Below are 19,018 nucleotides of genomic sequence, written 5' to 3'. Positions count from 1 at the left end.
TCATTACCACGTGGGAGTGCTGTATTCACATTGAGTTTTATGTGCATCATTCATATTTTCCTCATATTTTTATAATTTTTTCCATAAAGTTCTTAAACCTCAGTTCCTAGGTTTATTATAGAGTAGCTAAAAGTTTTGATTACTATTATAAATGGAAGGACTCTTTTTTCCACTTAAAAATTTAAATTTGTTTATATTGACTATAGGAATGATCTATTCTTTAAAACCTCTAGTAGTTTATTTGTAAGTCTTGAATTTTCTATGTAGGCAACTATTTTTGTTTTTCTTCCCAGGTTTTATGCTTTTATTGCTTGTCCTTGTCTTATTACATCATCAGTATATTTATTACGATGTCAAATAGAAACTGAAATAGAAGGCTTTCTTGTTTTTTGTCTGACCTCAATATTAATTTGGACACAGACAGCTGAGTGCTGCACATTTTTGATTGATTCCATTGATCAGGTTAAGGAAATTTCCTCCTACTAAAATAGCACTATATTTTTATAATAATTCCATCTTAAATCATGAATTTTGTGGAAAAATTTTTGTATTTGTTAAGCCAATCGTTTAGTGTTTTCTACCTTAATTTCTCAACATAGTATATTTCATTTATAGATTATTTTTTATAAGAACTATCTTTGCATTCTTGAAATAAACATAAAATGTTTATGGATGAAGAGAGGGAGAAAAAATATGTAAATGTCTTAGAGAAGAGGATGCCAGCCATAGGGACCAGCAAGTGCAAAGGTCAGCAGGGTGTTTGGTCTATTTGGAAGATGACAGAATAGCATGGTCTGATGAAAACACTACTTCATCTAGTACATTTCTGGCAACAGATTATCCAGGTGTTGTGTTGGTCTCAGCTTCTCAATAGTGATGCTATTGGCTAGGAATGCCTGAGCACTCACCTGGGTTTGATTTACTTGTGGCAAGCCCCACAGACATTTCCCCCACCAAACTCAAGTTGTGGCTAGACCGGCCATTGTGGTTCTTATGATTTCAGGATTCACCTCAGCAACAACCATCTGATTACTCCAAGCCCTGGAGGGTACACTGCACGCCCAAGTCACACAGCAAGGTCCAGATATAGAAAGAGGGAGGGAGCAAGACCTGGGGCTCTGTCTTTATTCGTGTCCAGGGGTAGGATGTCTTTTTCATGGGTTTGCTCTATCGGTGAATTTAAAACATAAAAGCAGGAATTAGGGACTGGGAAGGGAGAAGAAGGGTCATTCAAGTAGGCAGTTATCTAGGCTACACAGGACTTTCTAAAAAGGGGTCTTTATGGGTGGGGGCCACCTTGTTTCTTATCTAGTTGGTTTGCTAGAAGCTGTATCATGCACCTGGAAGTATGTTTATTCAAGATGGATATTTTTGAAATTCATGCCTTGGCAACCAAAAGCTTGATGTCAGGCGCTTATACTACACAAGGGTAGGAGCTCAGTGCTTCCCAAGGCAGTGCATCTTTACACACCTCTCTGTATCTCCTACCCTAATTCTATCCATCCAGACCACCATATGTGACCCTCTTTAACCTCTTTGGAAGCAGAGCTAAATTGAATCCTCTTTCTAGTTCATGAATATACATCTTTGTGGGTTAACCTTCTCCTATGGTAAAGATGAATAATTTGCTTCTGGGACCTCTTGGCCAGCATTCAACCCTGATTTTTATCTGGGGATGAGCAAACAGGGAGTGTGCTTAAGTCACACTCTAATATTGCGTGGGTCTGAATTGGTGAATACTATCTTTTATAAGTGATTGTGAAGAACACTGAAGAAGACCCAAAGTGTGCTAAATTGATCCTGACTATTGTCAGAAGCAAGAGGAGAAGATATCATTCTTTCCAGTGAGTCGAATAAAAGGAGATATCATATATAATTTTTATTTAGTTCAAGAGTGGGATGTCCTGGCAGTCCAAGGGCAGTAAACATACTCCTTATACATGGAGGGTCTAAGGTTGCTCTTTTAGTGCCAAAACTAGAAGGCAAAGAAATGGAAATACTGAGTGGGACACATGTAATACACTTGAAGAAGTCTAGAGGGAGGGGAGACACTAGAGTTCTGTCTCACCTATGTGTGGGGCCAAAGGCAGAACAATCTCTATTTGCCTTTTGGGACAGATAAACCCATCCATCAGGCTGCATCTGGTGCACAGACTGAGGCCTTGACACCCACGTGCTGAAGGATTTATTGGCCTTGTTCAGGGACTCATAAACTTCCTTCTTGGCTTCTTTTCTCTGGCTCATTGTCCATGCTGTTCTTTGGCTCACTAAGCCTATTGGTTATGCTGGTCAGTGTTTCAATCCTCTCCTTTGTGAAGGAGACAGTGTTACACTTCGTGTGCCTTTGAGTATCTCCCAGGCTCAGACAGCTCCTTAGCAAAGAAATCCTCATACTTGCCAGCAGACGACACAATGGCAGGGCACCAGGACAAAACCAGGGGATTGTGTTTCCTTTCCTTACTTCTCTTTCTCTCCATTTTTACGTTTTGCAGAAGCACATGGCTTTGGCTTACTAGCTGAATGGCAAATTTTTCTTTTCTTTTAGGCTCTTGTGTGGAATAGGTGGCTGGCTGCTTGCTTAATGATCATGGTCATGAGACACAGTCACTTCCATCTTGGCTCTGTGGCCTCAGGTAGCCAATAGCTCAGGATGTGTCTACCTTTGTCTTTTGAGATCACTTTAGTTTTCCTCTGCCCTAAGATTACTAAGCATATATTTACATGGGCGGTTGAGGTAAATTATTCCGTTTCAAAAGAACTATTTTCTGAGAAAGCATTTATCTTGGGATTTCTTTAAATGTTAAACTCTCCAAATGCACTTCAAATTAATTCTATTTGTGAAAATTCTATTTAGATACTCAGTTGTGTGTTGTATGGATTATTACATGTGCCTGCTGCAAGTTACAAGGGACAACTAGACTTAAAACATATTTGAAATGAATGATCATTTTGAAACTGTTCAAATTGATGTAGTATTTTAAAATGATAAGCTGCCCTGAGCTGCATTGAAAATGCCTTGAAAGGTGTGTGGGGAATGTGCTATTAGAGACAGAAAGATGTCTGTTTTTAAAACAGTAACAGTAGGTACATATTTGAACTCTTATTTTTCCACCTATTTTCCTTATAATGTCTTTGCTAATTCTCATAGCAACCCTTTGAGGTATGCACTATTTTTACCCTCTAGAGAAGCAGGATAGTGTAGTGAATAAAAGCTCCAGACTGGGTTTAAATCTGGGATCTATGACTTACTACATGTGTGAACTTGGGCAAATTATTTAACCTCTCTGTGTCTCATAATTCTTACCTGTGAAATGGGTACTTACATACTATGATGACTAAATAAATCAAAATATCTAAAGCTGTCAGAACAGTTTCTGACACATAATAAATACTTAATAAATGTTGCTCTGTTGATCTGCTACAGATAGGTCAGCATTCTTACAGATGCATTGACTGACGTCCTGAGGCGTAGGGTGGTTAAGTAACTTACTTTAAGCTACCTAGTAAATAGCTAGATGATAAACTGGAAAACTGACTTAAGTCTTTCCCCTCGCCTTCATGCAAAGAACCATAATATTTTTTGTCTTGAGAGATGCTGCGCAACGTATTTTATTGAAATATATTAATTCTATATATATGTAGGTGGTGCCACCTGTTACTATTTTCTAAAGGTACTAGAAATTGCAAAACTAAATTATGGTTAAAATTTAGCCTTAGGCACATTTTGCTTTAATTGTAAAAGCTGAATAATTTCAAGTAAACTGCTTTCTTTTCTTTAAAAATTTTTTAACGTTTATTCATTTTTTGATAGAGAGACAAAGTGTGAGTGGGGGAGGGGAGACAGAGAGGGAGACACAGAATCCAAAGCAGGCTCCAGGCTCTAGGCTCTGAACTGACAGCACAGAGCCTGACATGGGGCTCGAACTCAGGGACCGTGAGGTCATGACTTGGGCCGAAGTCAGACGCTCAACTGACTGAGCCACCCAAGCGCCCCTTTTCTTTTCTCCTTTCCTTTCCTTTCCTTTCCTTTTCTTTTCTCTTTTCTTTTCCTCTTTTCTTTTCTTTTCCTCTGCTCCTCTCCTCTCCTCCCCTCCCCTCCACTCCCCTCCCCCTCCTCCCTTTCCCTTCCTCTTTCCTTCCTTCCTTCCTTCCTTCCTTCCTTCCTTCCTTCCTTCCTTTTCCTTCCTTCCTTCCTTCCTTTCTTCCTTCCTTCCTTCCTTCCTTTCTTTCTTCCTTTCTCCCTTTTCCTTCCTTCCTTCCTTCCTTCCTTCCTTCCTTCCTTCCTTCCTTTCTTCCTTTCTCCCTTTTCCTTCCTTCCTTCCTTCCTTCCTTCCTTCCTTCCTTCCTTCCTTCGGAAGGAGAAGTCATTGTTTTTATAAGATCCAATAAATAATACATATGGATTTAAGAGCCCATGACAAGTACTCCAAAGACCAAATGTGTAACTTGGAATCCCTCCTTTCTACCAGCATTTCAAAACCTCTGTATACCTTTCTTTCTCTTTTTCAATATCTTTGCCACTGAGACCTGTCCCTGAATTTTTCCTGTCTCAATATTTAATATAACACACCACACCACACTGTACCATCCCATCCCATCCCATCCCATCCCATCCCATCCCATCCCATCCCATCCCATCCCATCCCATTTTATATGTACTAAGAGGAAAACAAGGAGTGCTTGCTTATGAAATTTAGGATTATCAATAGCTGAATAGTGAATATGCTGGCCTATAGAATTAAGAATTAAAGTGATATTGATATCATAGGAGATAAATACCTTAAACCAGTTTCATGAAATACATGGCTAGGTTTGACTTGATAGTAGTTTATATAAATGCCTGATGATGTTAGGTAATTATAAATCCAAAACAAATCAACAGGGACACTCTTGCTCTAAGAATTCATATACTTTGGACTATATTGTAGGTCCAGGAAAATCAGATGCCAACTATGTCCAGGCATGCTCAGTACATCCTGTGTTTCACTTTAGAAAGGACTTTGCTAAACTAAGGATTTTGGGTGTTGATAGGAGATCATAAGAGCTGTGATTGAAGCAGCTGCCGGATGATCATTTTAGGGAAGAAATGGTGTAATGTGCACTTCTGCTGGGGTGTTTTCACAATGCCCCAGTCCACAGGATAGGAAGGAGGCCCCAGACTGTCTCAGCAAGCAGTGAGCTTGTCTGTTAGCATAGCACTTAGCTTTCTGCTGTTGTGTGCTGTCTGTTCAGTGGCTGTGAGCCCAAAGAATCAATCAAAATCAGGAGAAAAAAATGAGAAAACTGCTGGAGAACTTTGACTTAAAACAGAGCAGAAGAAATTTGGGATTACCAAGAAATATTTCTGCTGAATCACCATTTCTTCAAAGACGTTCTGAATTTCCTAACACAATAATAATTTTAATTAATTTAATTATAAGCACATTTCTGTATCACATCATTTTGGATGTTTTTCAAATTGTCTTATAATTAAATAAATGGCCAATTTCCTTCAAAGATGCAGAGTCACTTTGGGAACTACTGAGAGTATGGTTATGGAGTAGACACAATATAGTTGGGCCAGAAACAATTCTAGAAGAAACTCAGGGTGAATGTGTATATATGTGTATGTGTATGTGTGTATGTATATGGTAGGATTAGTTAATGCCATTTTCTAAAAACAAATACAAATTGATACCATCATTTTAATAGTTGCATTAATTTTTTTATATAGATGGATTTTAATTTTTAAAAAGAAATTTCTAAATTGAGAAATTCAGGTTCTTCTCCTCTTTTTCCTATTATAAATAATATTCTTTTTGAGCACATATCTTTAACCACATGTACAATTACTTCCTTTGGACAAGATCTGAAAAGTGGGACTGCTGGTTTGATGGAGTGTGTAATTTAAGAAGTGTTTCTAGATTACCTGCTCTAAGTTTACTTCAACTCATATTCTAGTACTACCAGCATTCAATAAGAATATCTCTTCTACCATTTGATAAGAATATAACCAGTCTTAAAATTTTCCTGTTGGATCAGCATGTTATTTCCTTATTTTTTAAATTATACTTATTTGAATACTCCTGAGGATCAACATATTTTGTTAGGCTCATTGATTATTTCCATTTGTTTTTGTGAGTTGCTTTTTTTTCCTGAGAATCTTTTCATTTTCGTTTTGCTTAAAGAACACTTTAGCAGAGGGGTGCCGGGGTGGCTCAGTCGGCTAAGCCTCCGACTTCAGCTCAAGTTATGATCTCATGGTTCGTGGGTTTGAGCCCTGAGTCAGACTCTATGCTGACAGCTCAGATCCTGGAGCCTGCTTCAGATTCTGTATCTCCCTCTCTCTGTTCCCCTCCCCTGCTTGCATTCGCTCTCTCTCAAAAATAAATAGACATTAAAAAAATTAAAAAAAAAGAACTTTAGTAGAAAACATTGGTGCCCCACCAGCATACCCGCAGTGTCTTTCCTATTTTTGTAGACACTGGCTTTGATTATGGTTTTAATCCCGACAACCAAAGCATGTCTGTCTTTGCCGATGGACTGTATCTGGGCTTCCAGAAATGGTTTTGCTTGTGTGTTAAGAAGACTGGGGATGTGTGAGGGAATAGGCTGACTATTCCCTATAGTAGTGGGACTCTAATAGGGGACTCTGGCCACAGAGCAGATCACAATTCAGAGTTGGCTCCCACAGGGATCAAGGAAGCTGCAGTATTTATGTCCACACACTTGTATTCAGCCATTGGTTTGAGCCTCGCATTGGGCTCTGTGCTGATAGCTCAGAGCCTGGAGTCTGCTTCAGATTCTGTGTCTCCCTTTCCCTCTGCCCCTCCCCTGCTCATGCTCTGTCTGTCTCTCTCTCTCTCTCTCTCTCTAAAATAAATAAACATTAAAAAAATATTTAAAAAACACTAGTGAAGACATTTCATTAAGGATATTTTCTCTCACAATGAGTAGAACTATTCTCTGCAATTTATTAATCTCATTGTTTTAGGGGGGATATTTTACCATGTAAACATTGTTGTATTATTTTGTAATATACTGAGGCAAATCTTATTTTTTTCCTTACTTATATGTGACTTTGAATATTTCTTAAAAATGTATTTCTTAGTCCCTGTGTTATATAAATGTTCACCTTTCTTTGGTTTTCCATTTAAATCATTAGATTGACTTTGCTTGTGGCTTAAGATTCTCAGATGAATAGATTTAGAAATTTCATAAATTTGAGAATTTTTCAGCTATTATTTCTTCAAATATTATCTGCCTCCTGTGACTTCCATTTCAGATGTTAGACTGCTTGATGTTTGTCCCATAGGTCCCTGATACTGTGTTCAGTTTTTAAGTATTTTTTTTTCCTTTTTATAGCTTCATTTTGGAAGAGTTGCCATCACTATGCTTTCAAGTTCATTGATCTTTTCTACTGCAGTATCTGATCTTTCAGCAACTCTATCCAGTGTATTTTTCATGTCTGATACTGCATTTTACATCTTTAGAAATTTCACTTGTGTCTTTTAAAAATATCTTTTATTTCTCTCCTCATCATATTTATGTTTTATTCTATCTTCTCTAACATTTGGAGTGTACTTATAGCAGTAATTTGACATCAATGTCTGCTGGTTTTATCATATCTTTGATTTCTGTGTCTTTTTTATTGGTTGATTTCTGGTAATGGATCAGATCTTTCCTGCTTCTTTGCATGTATGGGAATATTCAAAGAGTACTGCTATTCTTTGGATGCCAGACAATGAGAATTTTGATTGGATGACATACGTTGTGAATTCTACACTATTGGCTGGTGGATTTTATTAATTCCTCTAAATAGTGATGGTGTTTGTTCTGGTGTGCAGATAATTTGCATGGACTCAGTTGGATCATTTTGAGGCTTCCCTTTAAGGTGTTATAGGGCAGATCCTGAGCAGCCTTGGGTCTGGTGCTAATTTAGCTCCATTACTAAGGTAATACTTTTGAAGTGTTCTACCCAATACCCCATGTCTTATTACTCCGGCAGGTGAGAACAAAAACTATTCCTAACCTTGTGTAAGTTCTACATATTGGTGTATCCTTCCTGGCCTCAATACGTTTTCTCATACACATACAAAACAGTGTTCAGCCAAAGTCTTAGAGTAACCCTTCTGCAGATTTGCAAAGCTTTGTCTTTGTCCAGCTTCCTCCTCCCTCTTACTTTGCCCTGCAATGCCCGCTGCCTTGGCTGTAATCTGTCTCTACAATTCATGTGACAGCTGAACCCTGTATCCCTCCACTCTGCGCTGTGGCCTGGACACTTTCTAGGTGGTAAGCTGTGGACATGGCAGGGCTCACCTTATTGGTTTCATTTCTCTCAGGGATCATGGTCTTCCACTCCCTGAAGACTGCTGTGTGAAACCATTGTTTCACACATTTTGTCCTGTTTTCCCGTTGTTGAACAGGGTAATTGTGGTCCCTGTTACTCTATCTATCTTTGCTGGAATCAGAAATCTTTGGTTGATGCCACTTGACATCCCTCTCTTCCTCAGCTCTTCATCATCATCTTGACTGCTGGAAGGACAGGTGAAAGAGAGGTCAGTATTTAGTGAGAGGTCAGGATGTGCTAACAGAAAAGGTAGTTACAAGTGTGATGAAAAGACGGTTTTAAACAGGGGCAGGAGAGGAATGTCCCTAAGTATATCTGTTCTTGTAATTATCTCTGTGCCTCTTTACACTTCTGTGTCCCATTGCTCACCAGCTGTGCTTATTAAAGATCTCCAGGTAATAGTCATCAACCTTGCGAGAAGTAGGGACTGCCACATCCCTCGAGACTTCTTTAAGAGATATTTGAATCTCAGAAATAGCCACTTGTGTCATTCTCTCAACATTCAGCTAACGAGAATTTTCTGTTCTACTCCAAACACTTCATTTTCTGCCTCTCTTCACAGGTAAGAGAAGTTACACATTGAAGAACTGGCTAATGATTCGGTTCCACATCACTGAATTACCTCAGAGGAAACTTAAAATGCTGCAAAATCATGATTACTTATCCAAAGAGTATATGGGGTTTTACAGATACATTTTTAGTGCCTGGATGAATCTGTTGATACAATCATTACTTTAATCTCTTTTCTTGTCTCTGTAAGAAATCCACTGGCATGTTATAGATTACATAGACACCATCCCATAAAGAAATTTTAAAGATAATAGAATAGCTTTTACGATTGACACGCTGGGGGGAAAAAAACAAATAAGCACAGAACAGTGTGCTTATTTTTCATATAAGTTTTAAAAACATTTTCTTGTGAAGTAAATATACAGACTAATGTGTGAACCATAGATTAATGGTTTAATAAATAATAGAAAGTGAACATGCATGTTTCCATGGCCAAGGTCAAGAAATATAACACTACCAAGACCAAAAATATCCCCTATTCTTCATTATTATTAAGAACTATTTTTTTCCTGGGGTCCCTGGTTGAGCATCCAACTTTCGCTTAGGTCATGGTCTGGTGGTTGGTGAGTTAGAGCTCCATGTCAGGCTCTGTGCTGACAGCTCAGAGCCTGGAGCCTGCTTCAGATTCTCTCTCTCTCTCTCTCTCTCTCTCTCTGCCCCTCTCTGCTCATTCTACCTCTCTCTCTGTCTCTCAAAAATAAGTATTAAAAAAAGGACTTTTTTTCCCTGAAGGTAATGACTACTCACTCTGAGTTATATGATAATTATTTCTGTGTTTTTCTTCATATTTTTATCACATATGTATGTATAAATGAAGCTAAGTGAAAGTATGTTCATGCTTTACTTAAAGTAGATATAGTTTGCTTTTATGTATTTTTAACTTTATTAGATTAAATAAGTGAATCTGAATCCTACTGTGTCTTCCTCTTTACTCAATTTTATATTTATGAGATCTATCCATGTTGTGTGTAGCCTTAGTTTTATTTATTTTTACTGCTTTCAGGTAGTTCCTAATACTGCATTCCAGTGTGCCATAATTATTTATCCATTCTATTGCTAGTGCATATATAGGTATTTTAAATTTGGTGTTCCTGAGAATAATGTTTTTATGAACATTTTTGAACATGAGCCAGAGTTTCTCTAGAGTAAATACCTAAGAATCTGTGGGCATATAGTATTAGTTCACTGTTGTTGTTTTAGCTTGTGTTTCCCAGGCTACCAGTGAGGTCAAGTTCTTTTTTATGTTTATTAGCCATTTAGATCTCCGTTTTTTTTTAGTCTTTTGCCCATTTCAAAATTGTGTGTGTGAGTACTTAGAATATGACTCTTGACGTGAGTGTTTTCTTCCACTCTTTATTACCTATTCTCTCGCTTTGTGATATCTTCTGATGAACAGAAGTTCTTAGTTTAATGTAGTAACTTTGTCAGTCTTGTCTTTCATAGTAGTGCGTTTTGTGACTTGCTTAGGTAATTTTTCCGTACTGTGAAGATAAGTAGATAGTCTCCTCTATTATCATATAAAATCTTAGTAGTCTTTTATTTAATGTTTAGAACCCTAATCCACCTGGAATTAATTTGTGTGTTTGGCCTGACTTCATGGTCTAATTTAATTTTTTTCCCATACAGACATCAAATTGTTTCATTGCTATTTGTTTAAAAGTTTCCTCTTCCACACTCCTTACCACTAATATTCCTCTTATGAAGCAAGTGTCCATACATGTGTTTCTGGGCTTCTTATCTTGTTTCATTTACCTGTTTTTCTCTATTTGCGTCAATGTTACACTATGTTTATAATGAATCTTGATATTTAGTTGCGTAAGTTTTCCAAATTTGTTTTTCTTATTCAATTGTTGTCTTGACTCCTCTTGACTCTTTTTGGAATATAAATTTATTAGTCATTTCTTCTTTTTTGGCAAAGAAAACTTTAAAAATGGCTGAAATTTCAATGATATTGTAATAGTGTTGTGTGGTGACAGAGGGTAGGTACACACTTGTGGTGAGCATAGCATAATGCATAGAGAAGTGGAATCACTATGTTTTATACCTGAAACTAACGTAACATTCTGTGCCAACTATATTGAAATGAATTTTTTTTTAAATAGCTGAAATTTTAATTGCCATCACACTGAATCTAAAGATCAATGTGGGGACAATGCACATTTTTATAATACTAATTTTTTCCAACCCCTAAAGATGATTTATTTCCTGATATATTTAGATCTTCTTTAATATCTCTTGATAAAGTTATATCTATTTTTTTTCTCAAAGACTGATTCCTAGTCACCATTTTTAAATATCTAGTTGCAAATGTTAAAAAATTTTTATTTTATCAGTTGTTTACTGCATCTATTGAGATGCATCTGTTAATGTGGTAAATTACTTTGATTGGTTTTCAAATGTTAAATCAAACTTAAATTCTTTGAATAAATTTGGCCCACTCACAATGCATTAATCTATTTTATCTGTGTTATATAGGCTGGGTTTTATTTGCTACTATTGTATTTAGTGTGTTTGGATTTATGTTCATGAGTGAGTTTGGCTTGTAAATATTTTTCTCCTATTCTGTGCAGGCTTTGTTATCAAGATTATACTAACCTAATGAGGTTGGCAAAGTGTTTCATTCTCCACCTCCTATTTTCTAGATGAATTTGGGCCGCATTGGAATTATTGCTGTTTGAATGTCTGATAGAAATTGCCAGAGAAGTAATCATAGCTTAAAATTTTCTTTGTGGAAAGATTTTTGAGTACTGATTCAATGTCTTTAATAATTATATAACTATTGATATTTTCTATTTTTTAAGTCTATTTTGCAAAATTATTTTTTCTGTATAATTATCCATTTCACCTTGATTTTCTTTTTCTTTCTTCTTTTTTTTTTTTTTTGCATGTCATCCTTGCGCAGGGGCCATGCTGATCTTCTCTGTATCGTTCCAATTTTAGTATATGTGCTGCTGAAGCGAGCACTTGATTTTCAAATCTATTGACTTAACAACTGTTTACAATAGCTTCTTTTAAAAATAAATTTGCAATAAGGTATATTTAATTAAAAAAATAAAATAAATAAAATGTGTAAGTCAAGAAAAAAAATAAAAGTAAGCACTGATCTGTCACAAAAAAAAAAAAAAAGAAAAAAAAAAGAAATTTGCAGGATATAAAGTGGTGTCTCCTTTTTCTTTCCTGGTAATGGTTATTTGTGCTTTCTTTAATGTTTTCAAAGAACTAACTTAGATTTCTTTATCTTATCTATTACATGTTTGTTTGCCTATTCTATTAATTTTTATCTTATCTTTATTTCTTTATCTCCTTCATTCTACTTTTGTTGGATTTCTTTTAACTTTTTGTATGGATGTTTACTATATTAATTTTGAGACATTTTAAACATTAATAAACACATGTAATCAACATTTTTTTCTTCTAAATCCTCAAGTTTAAGTTGTAATACATTATCATTCAGCTTAGAATACTTCCTAAATTCTGTCATGATTTCTTCTTTGACTTATGGGACAGTTAGAAATTTATTTATTTCCGTATATTTTCACATTTAAGGTCGTTGTCTTTTATTCTAGAGTAATTCCACTTTGACCAGAGAACATACTATGTGTTACTATAATCCTTTGAAAGCTGTTGGGACTTAACCCTATGACCCAGTTTTTGCTCAAGTTTTGTAAATGTTCCATGTGTGCTTAAAAAAGATGTGCATAATGCAGTTGTTAGGTGCAATGTTCTAAATATACCCATTAAAGGTTTTCCCCCTATTTTATCAGTCATTGATAAAAATGTTAAAATCAACCATCATGAATGTGTATTTGCCTTTTTTTATTTGAGATTTTTTCTTTAGCTTTATACATTTTGGTAAATATGGTATTAGGTGCCCACAAAGTAAAAATTATTGTATCTTCAAGATGAATACAATTCTTTTTATCTATATACATTGGGCCTTTCTATTTCTAACAGTCTTTTGCCTTAATGTCCATTTTAAAATATTTATATAGCTATACAAGTTTTCTTTTTGAATGGTGTTTGTGTTCTATATTTTTCATCTTTTTATTTTCACGTTTTATAGATTTTACGTCTTAGATTTGTCTTTTATAAAGGGCATATAATTAGATTGCAGTATTTTTCCCCAGTGTGAAAATCAGCCTCTTAACTGGAACAGTTAATGCATTTGTATTTCATATAATTGCCTATATATAAGGTTGAAATCCAACATTTTATTTTGTGCTCTCCATTTATCATACTTATTGAATGTTTTGTCTGCTTCCTGGCTTTCTTTTGAAGTGATTCTTTATATTTCTACTTCTACCCATAATATTTCAAAATGTATGCACTTTTCTTTTTTGAGTGATTACTCTGGAAATTATGATATCCCTTCTTAACTTTCTAATGTCTAAATGCAATTGTGGATAAAACACAACAACTTAGACTACTTTAATTTTGTTTATTCCCTCCCAACTTCTATATAACTGTTGTGTATTTTAATTCTCTTTTATCCACAGAAGACATTTATTTAGTTATTTTTTAAAGGTTTCCTAAATACTACAGCTTTTTGTTTTCTTTTCAGTCCTTGTTTCTCAGAACCCACATCTAAGCCAGATTTCCTTGTACTTGAAGTATACCCATTAGAATTCCTATTTATTTATTTATTTATTTGTTTATTTAGGAGAGAGAGAGTGCTAGCAGGGGAGGGGAAGAGGGAGAGAGAGAATCCCAAGCAGGCTCCATGTCCTGTGTGAGCCCTATGCAGGGCTTGATCTCAGGAACTGTGAGATCATGACCTGAGCAGATATCAAGGGTCGGTCACTTAACTGACTTGAGCCATCTAGGCACCCCTAGAATTTCCTTTAGTTTAAATGTGCTGGTAGTTTTCTCTCTCAGGATTTTGTTTGTCTGCAAATGTCTTTAATTTTGCTTGCATTCTTGAAAGATATTTTCAATTGGTATAGAATTCTCGGTGGACAGATTACAGATATCATTCCGTTCTCTTATGGTTTACATTGTTGCTTCAGAACAAGTCAGCAGTTAAGTGATCACATTTTAGAGGATGTTTTTTTATTCTCTGGATGCTTTTGAGACTTTTTATTTCACTTCAGCCTTCTGTAGTCTTGCCGTGATATGTATAGATATGAATACCATTTTTATTTAGCTTGCTGGAATATCTTGGGCTTCTTGGATCTATGGTGTGGTCTCTTTTGTTAGTTTGGAATATTCTGGGTCATTACCTTTTAAAATATTGCCTCTAATATACTCTCTCTTTGCTTTTAAGGACTTCTGAAATGGTATGTGGGGGCTAAGGGAGAGGGTGCAGGGGAAAAATTATCCTGATTAGGAGATAAGTAACATAGTATTATTGATTAGTAGAAAGTTAACGTTTATTGAGGTCTGACTATACTCCACAAAAATGTTTTACATGTGTGTACTAGTTATCTAGTCAGCTACCCCAAAACCTGGCAGTTAAAAACAGTAAGTGTGTATTATTTCACACAAGAGGTGTAGGTGTCCTAGAGTGGCTTAGCTGGGTAGTTCTAGCTCAGGATCTCTCTTAAGATTTAACTTGTTGGTGGGGGTCAGGGAGCAGTCATCTGATGTGCTGACCATGGCTGAAGGATCTGCTTATAAGCTCATACAGTGGTTGCTAGCAGGATGCTTTAGTTCCTTGCTGGCTGTTGAGATATGAGATTCAGTTCATGTCCATTCTATACTCGTCTCCTATTCAGGACTCTTCAGACCAAAATAGGGCACATACTTAGTATTAGTTACCCTGAAAATAAGGCCAAAATCAGATGACTTTAAAGTAATTAAAAATTATAAAAGAGGCAAAGGTCATTTTTCACTTTCTTTAGTGTTTGGTTTTTAATATCCATCTTTATTAATTTTATCCTGAATGTGCACATGAAATTCTAGGGATCAGAGAAAGATTTCTTATGAATTACTTCACAGTGAGTAATACGTGTGTCAGCCTGTCTTGCATCAGGTCTTATCCCTGGGGCACAATGATGAAAACCAAGTCACATGTCCTATGTGAGTGCCGTACCCTCCTTAAATGAAGATTGAAGGGTAAAGAGGCAGCTGTGACTTCTCCTCCTAGAATGAAGTCCTTGGACATGAAATGGGCCTGAGTTCTCACTCTAATATTTTGTTATGCTGATAAAAGCTCTCCAGGAGCCAGATAGCCCCACATTTCTACCACCCAAAGTTGTCAAGTTCCACTTTCATCTCTTTTGACACACAAATACCTAGGAAGATAGTGCTCCAGTCCCCTTGTCATCTTCAGCTATAACCTAGAGCCCATCCTGGGATGTAACAATTCAGCTTTTGGGGAGACAAAAGATGTTTTATTATTCTTTGAATCAGTTGGATTAGGTAAACACATGGCTACAGACCTAATCTTTATGTATGTGAAAATGTTTCTGTGAGAAATGAAAGCAAAAATTCTATATTGTTATAGCTTTATGTATACATGGCTCAAGAGGCTAGGGATTTTGATAGGAACACTAAGTCTCGGGAAGTTGTATTTCTTCATAGTTGTACCCCACTGGCTTGAGGAATGTCTGTAGTGGCACCTTGGCCTAAAAAGTAGGTTCTGATATTGGTGTATCTACCTCTTCTGTATGGATTCTTGGGCTTATTCCTGAAGAGGAACTACTCTCCCCTGATGATTAAAGATTAAATAAAGTACTTTTTCTGGAATTCTTAGGAAAAATGAAAGTCTTCTAGGCACATCAATGGAAAACACTTTTTTGGGGGGTCAAATCCTTGGTTTCTTTAAGATCCAAGCTTATCACTGCCCACAGAGTGCTTCCTAGAAGGCCAATGATTAATTACTTATAGAACGATCAAATCTCATTGTGTTAGTCAACTATTCCCGGGGTAATGCTGCATAACAAACAAAGCTACAAACCTTCATGGTTTACAAAACAAATAGTCACTTTTATTTTTTAACATACATACATACATACATACATACATACATACATATTTATTTATTTATTTATTTTACAGATTTTGTAGGGTTTGGCTGAAATCAGCTGGGCTTGGTTTTAGATTGTAGGTTGGATTCAGGTTTGTTCCACATAACTCCTTGTTCCGGAAAGAGTGACAACTTGTGGCATGTTCTCACCTGGGGTGGCAGGGAAACAAGGAGATGAACAGACAAATAAATTTTCTTACGGCCTTATCATAGAACTGGCACCTATCACTTTCATCTTCATTCATTGGCCAAAGCAAATCATTTCACCATGCTGAACATCAATGGGTGGGGATGTTTTCTTTGCCTATAATGGGAAATAGTTCATACAGACTCATGACAATGGGCATGGATGTATGATTCTTTTAAGGTAGGAAGCAAAGTGTCAGGAAAATAGTATAGTCCACTAAACTCAAGTTTTGAAGTTTAGGACAGTCTTCCAACTTCAACTCACCAGTGGATGTTTGAAACTGGAACTTACTATTTAGGAGGCATGTGGCAAAGATGGTGAACTGTCCACCAAAAAATGTATGATCTCCCTTCCAGTGAGTGGTGTTTTTGCTTGGAAGCATATACCCAACAGGGAATACTTTTCCCATACTTTTGCATCCAGGTGCAGCCATGTTACCAGTTTTTAACAATGGAATGTGAGAAAGAATAGATGTCACTTGTACTTGAATACACTAGAATGTCTTGTCCACCTCATTTCCCCTTCCACTGGCTAGAAGCAGAGGATGCTGAGATCTCAGAGGAAGGTGAAACCATGAGATCCAAAGAAGCCTTGTTTCCTCAGTCACCCTGTGGAGAAAAGCCACTTGCTATCCGGATATGCCCACCCTAGACTAACATTAATGATGAATATGTTGAGCCTCAGAAATTTTGGAATTTATTTGGTACAACATCTTTGTAACATCTATACTATTCTAAGTAATTGAGGAAGACAATTGTTTAAAGTCACATGGCAGCTATGTGAGGTTAACATGAAAAGAATCACCACCTAGACTTAAAATTAGGTTTATCACTTCTAATTCTGTTCTGCTGATAAGGAATTGCTTGATGTTAAGGACATTTTTAAAAGCTTTGACTTTGGGTCTAGTTAATATTTAAGGTTTCTTTCAACTTTAAGATTTTATGATTCTGAAGGAGGACTTTCCATAGTCTTCAGAGTTTATGGAGCAGAAGCCACATTCTCCTTTAAAGTGTCTTATGGGACTCTCTGACAGACAAAAAATGGACAGGCACCCTTTTGTGAGAAAAAGAAGAAGCAAAACTTGGTTTTCATCCTCCAACAATGAACGACAGTGATGCCAGCCCCAGCACCAGAAATGAATTAGAAATCTCTCGTGCAACTACTTTAAATGGCCTTGAGTAAGTCATTTAAACTCTACGAGCCTTGGTTCCTATCCATAAAATAGAGATAGAAGAGTGAGTTTACAGCATGATTTTGAAGATTAAATGAACAATTACGTATAAATTTCATGGTGCAGAAATTAACACATAAGAATTATGCAATAAATGCCCAATATTATTATTGCTGTTATTCTTGTCTAGGTTAGGTTAGAGGTACAGCCTTCCCCTGGATATAGGCTATATATGTCATTGTGGAGACCTAGATTCATGATAATGAAACCCAAATAACATAGATCTATCACTGCAAATCCACTGGTCTTGGAAATGAAAGGAGAGGGTACTTACACTGTTAACATCTTAATAAATCACAGGACTTGAAATGAATTCTCTGACTTGTCCTAAGTGTACAAGGTAATGCTGAGATACCACATAGGCATATCACATATTTGAGCAATCACTGGGGACTTGTCTGCATTATTTTGCTTTTGATTGCTATCAGAGAAAGCAAAAAAGCCAATGGGACATTATAATTTAAAAAATTAATGGGATAAATATTAGAAAAAGTTTGAGGGGCACTTGGGGGGCTCAGTTGGTTAAGTGTCTAACTCTTGGTTTTCGCTCAGGTCATGATCCCATGGTTTTGTGAGTTCAAGCCCTGCATCAGGCTCTGTGCTGACAGTATGGAACTTGCTTGAGATTCTCTCTCTCCCTCTCTCTCTCTCTCTGCCCCTCTGCCACTCACACTGTCTCTGTCTCTCTCAAAATAAATAAATAAACTTAAAATTTGAGAGTAATAATTCTGATTCACTCTTTCTAATGACCATTGGATTTTGGCTAGCAGAAAGCATACTCTGCCTGCTTCTTCAGGAGAGCCTCATTGTGCAAAGACTCTGGGCCACATAGTATGAGTTGCTTATTGAGGGCAGATGGGAGCCACAGGCCTCTTTGTGCCAGGGATGCTCTTAAACATGAGAAGGACTGAATTCTGCTTGGAGATCAATTAGGCAAAGTTAAAAATTCTCTTGAGAGAACATATGGGATCCCTGAACCATATCCAAACAGCCAAATCCTTTCCGGCATTTCCCATGTTAAGGATAATCAGTGCCATTTTCCCATCTTCTTTGTCTCAATTTAATCTTTTCTTATTAGTGTCAATTGTCACCTTAGGTTATAATTTCTGATATAATTTTTAATTTGTTTTGCATGCATAAGTTGCTTCCCTATATAGACTGCAAAGTCTTCTAGAAAAGATCTATTTCACGTAATTTTAGGGATTTCCAAATGTGACTAGCAAAGAGCTGAATATCAGGAGTTCATTAACAAAGACAAATTTGAAATGAGTTTCCAACCACCTGTGTAGAGGACATACTGCATTTTTCATTTGGTAAAATTGGGTCATTTTTGAGCTTTTAAGGCAATATTGAAGGTCTCTTAAGGATGCAAATTCTGAATTAGCATTTCTATTTTGTCCTAACTCAGCTGCACAAGATCCCTGAGTTGCCCACCAGGTATAATGAGAACTTTTGTGGAACTGTGGGAGTTGAGAAAAAGAAAAGTTAACTTGGAAAGTTCTTGACTCTCTGAGTTCAACTCTGAATGACAAATACCAGAGTCAATGTTTTCCAAACTGCCAGCAATAAGCATTTTCAAAAGCCTAATTAAAAAAAAAAACTGTGCCAGTTTAAAAGATGTAATTTGAACATAAGGCACATGCGGTAGTGAAGTCTAGTAGATAACATTTTGTGTGTGAAATATTTTTGTAAAAGCAGGAGAGATGGTAGGAAGAGGAAAATGAGCTTTCCAAT

General features: G+C 36.4%; 1 long non-coding RNA gene and 1 other non-coding gene across 2 annotated transcripts in view; one reads left to right on the top strand and one right to left on the bottom strand.

Moving 5' to 3' along the window:
• LOC109263422 (uncharacterized) overlaps positions 1 to 19,018 on the top strand; it is a 580,530-nt gene that overhangs the window by 376,985 nt on the left and 184,527 nt on the right. The window lies entirely within an intron of this gene.
• On the bottom strand, positions 11,757 to 11,863 carry LOC128777835 (U6 spliceosomal RNA). The gene has a single exon (XR_008423154.1). It is a non-coding gene; the product is annotated as a U6 spliceosomal RNA (small nuclear RNA).

This window comes from Panthera pardus, unplaced genomic scaffold, assembly GCF_024362965.1.
Source record: "Panthera pardus isolate Hobbes unplaced genomic scaffold, ASM2436296v1 HiC_scaffold_17, whole genome shotgun sequence".
Classification (NCBI taxonomy): Eukaryota; Metazoa; Chordata; class Mammalia; order Carnivora; family Felidae; genus Panthera; species Panthera pardus.
This window is presented reverse-complemented; position numbering and strand designations above follow the sequence as displayed.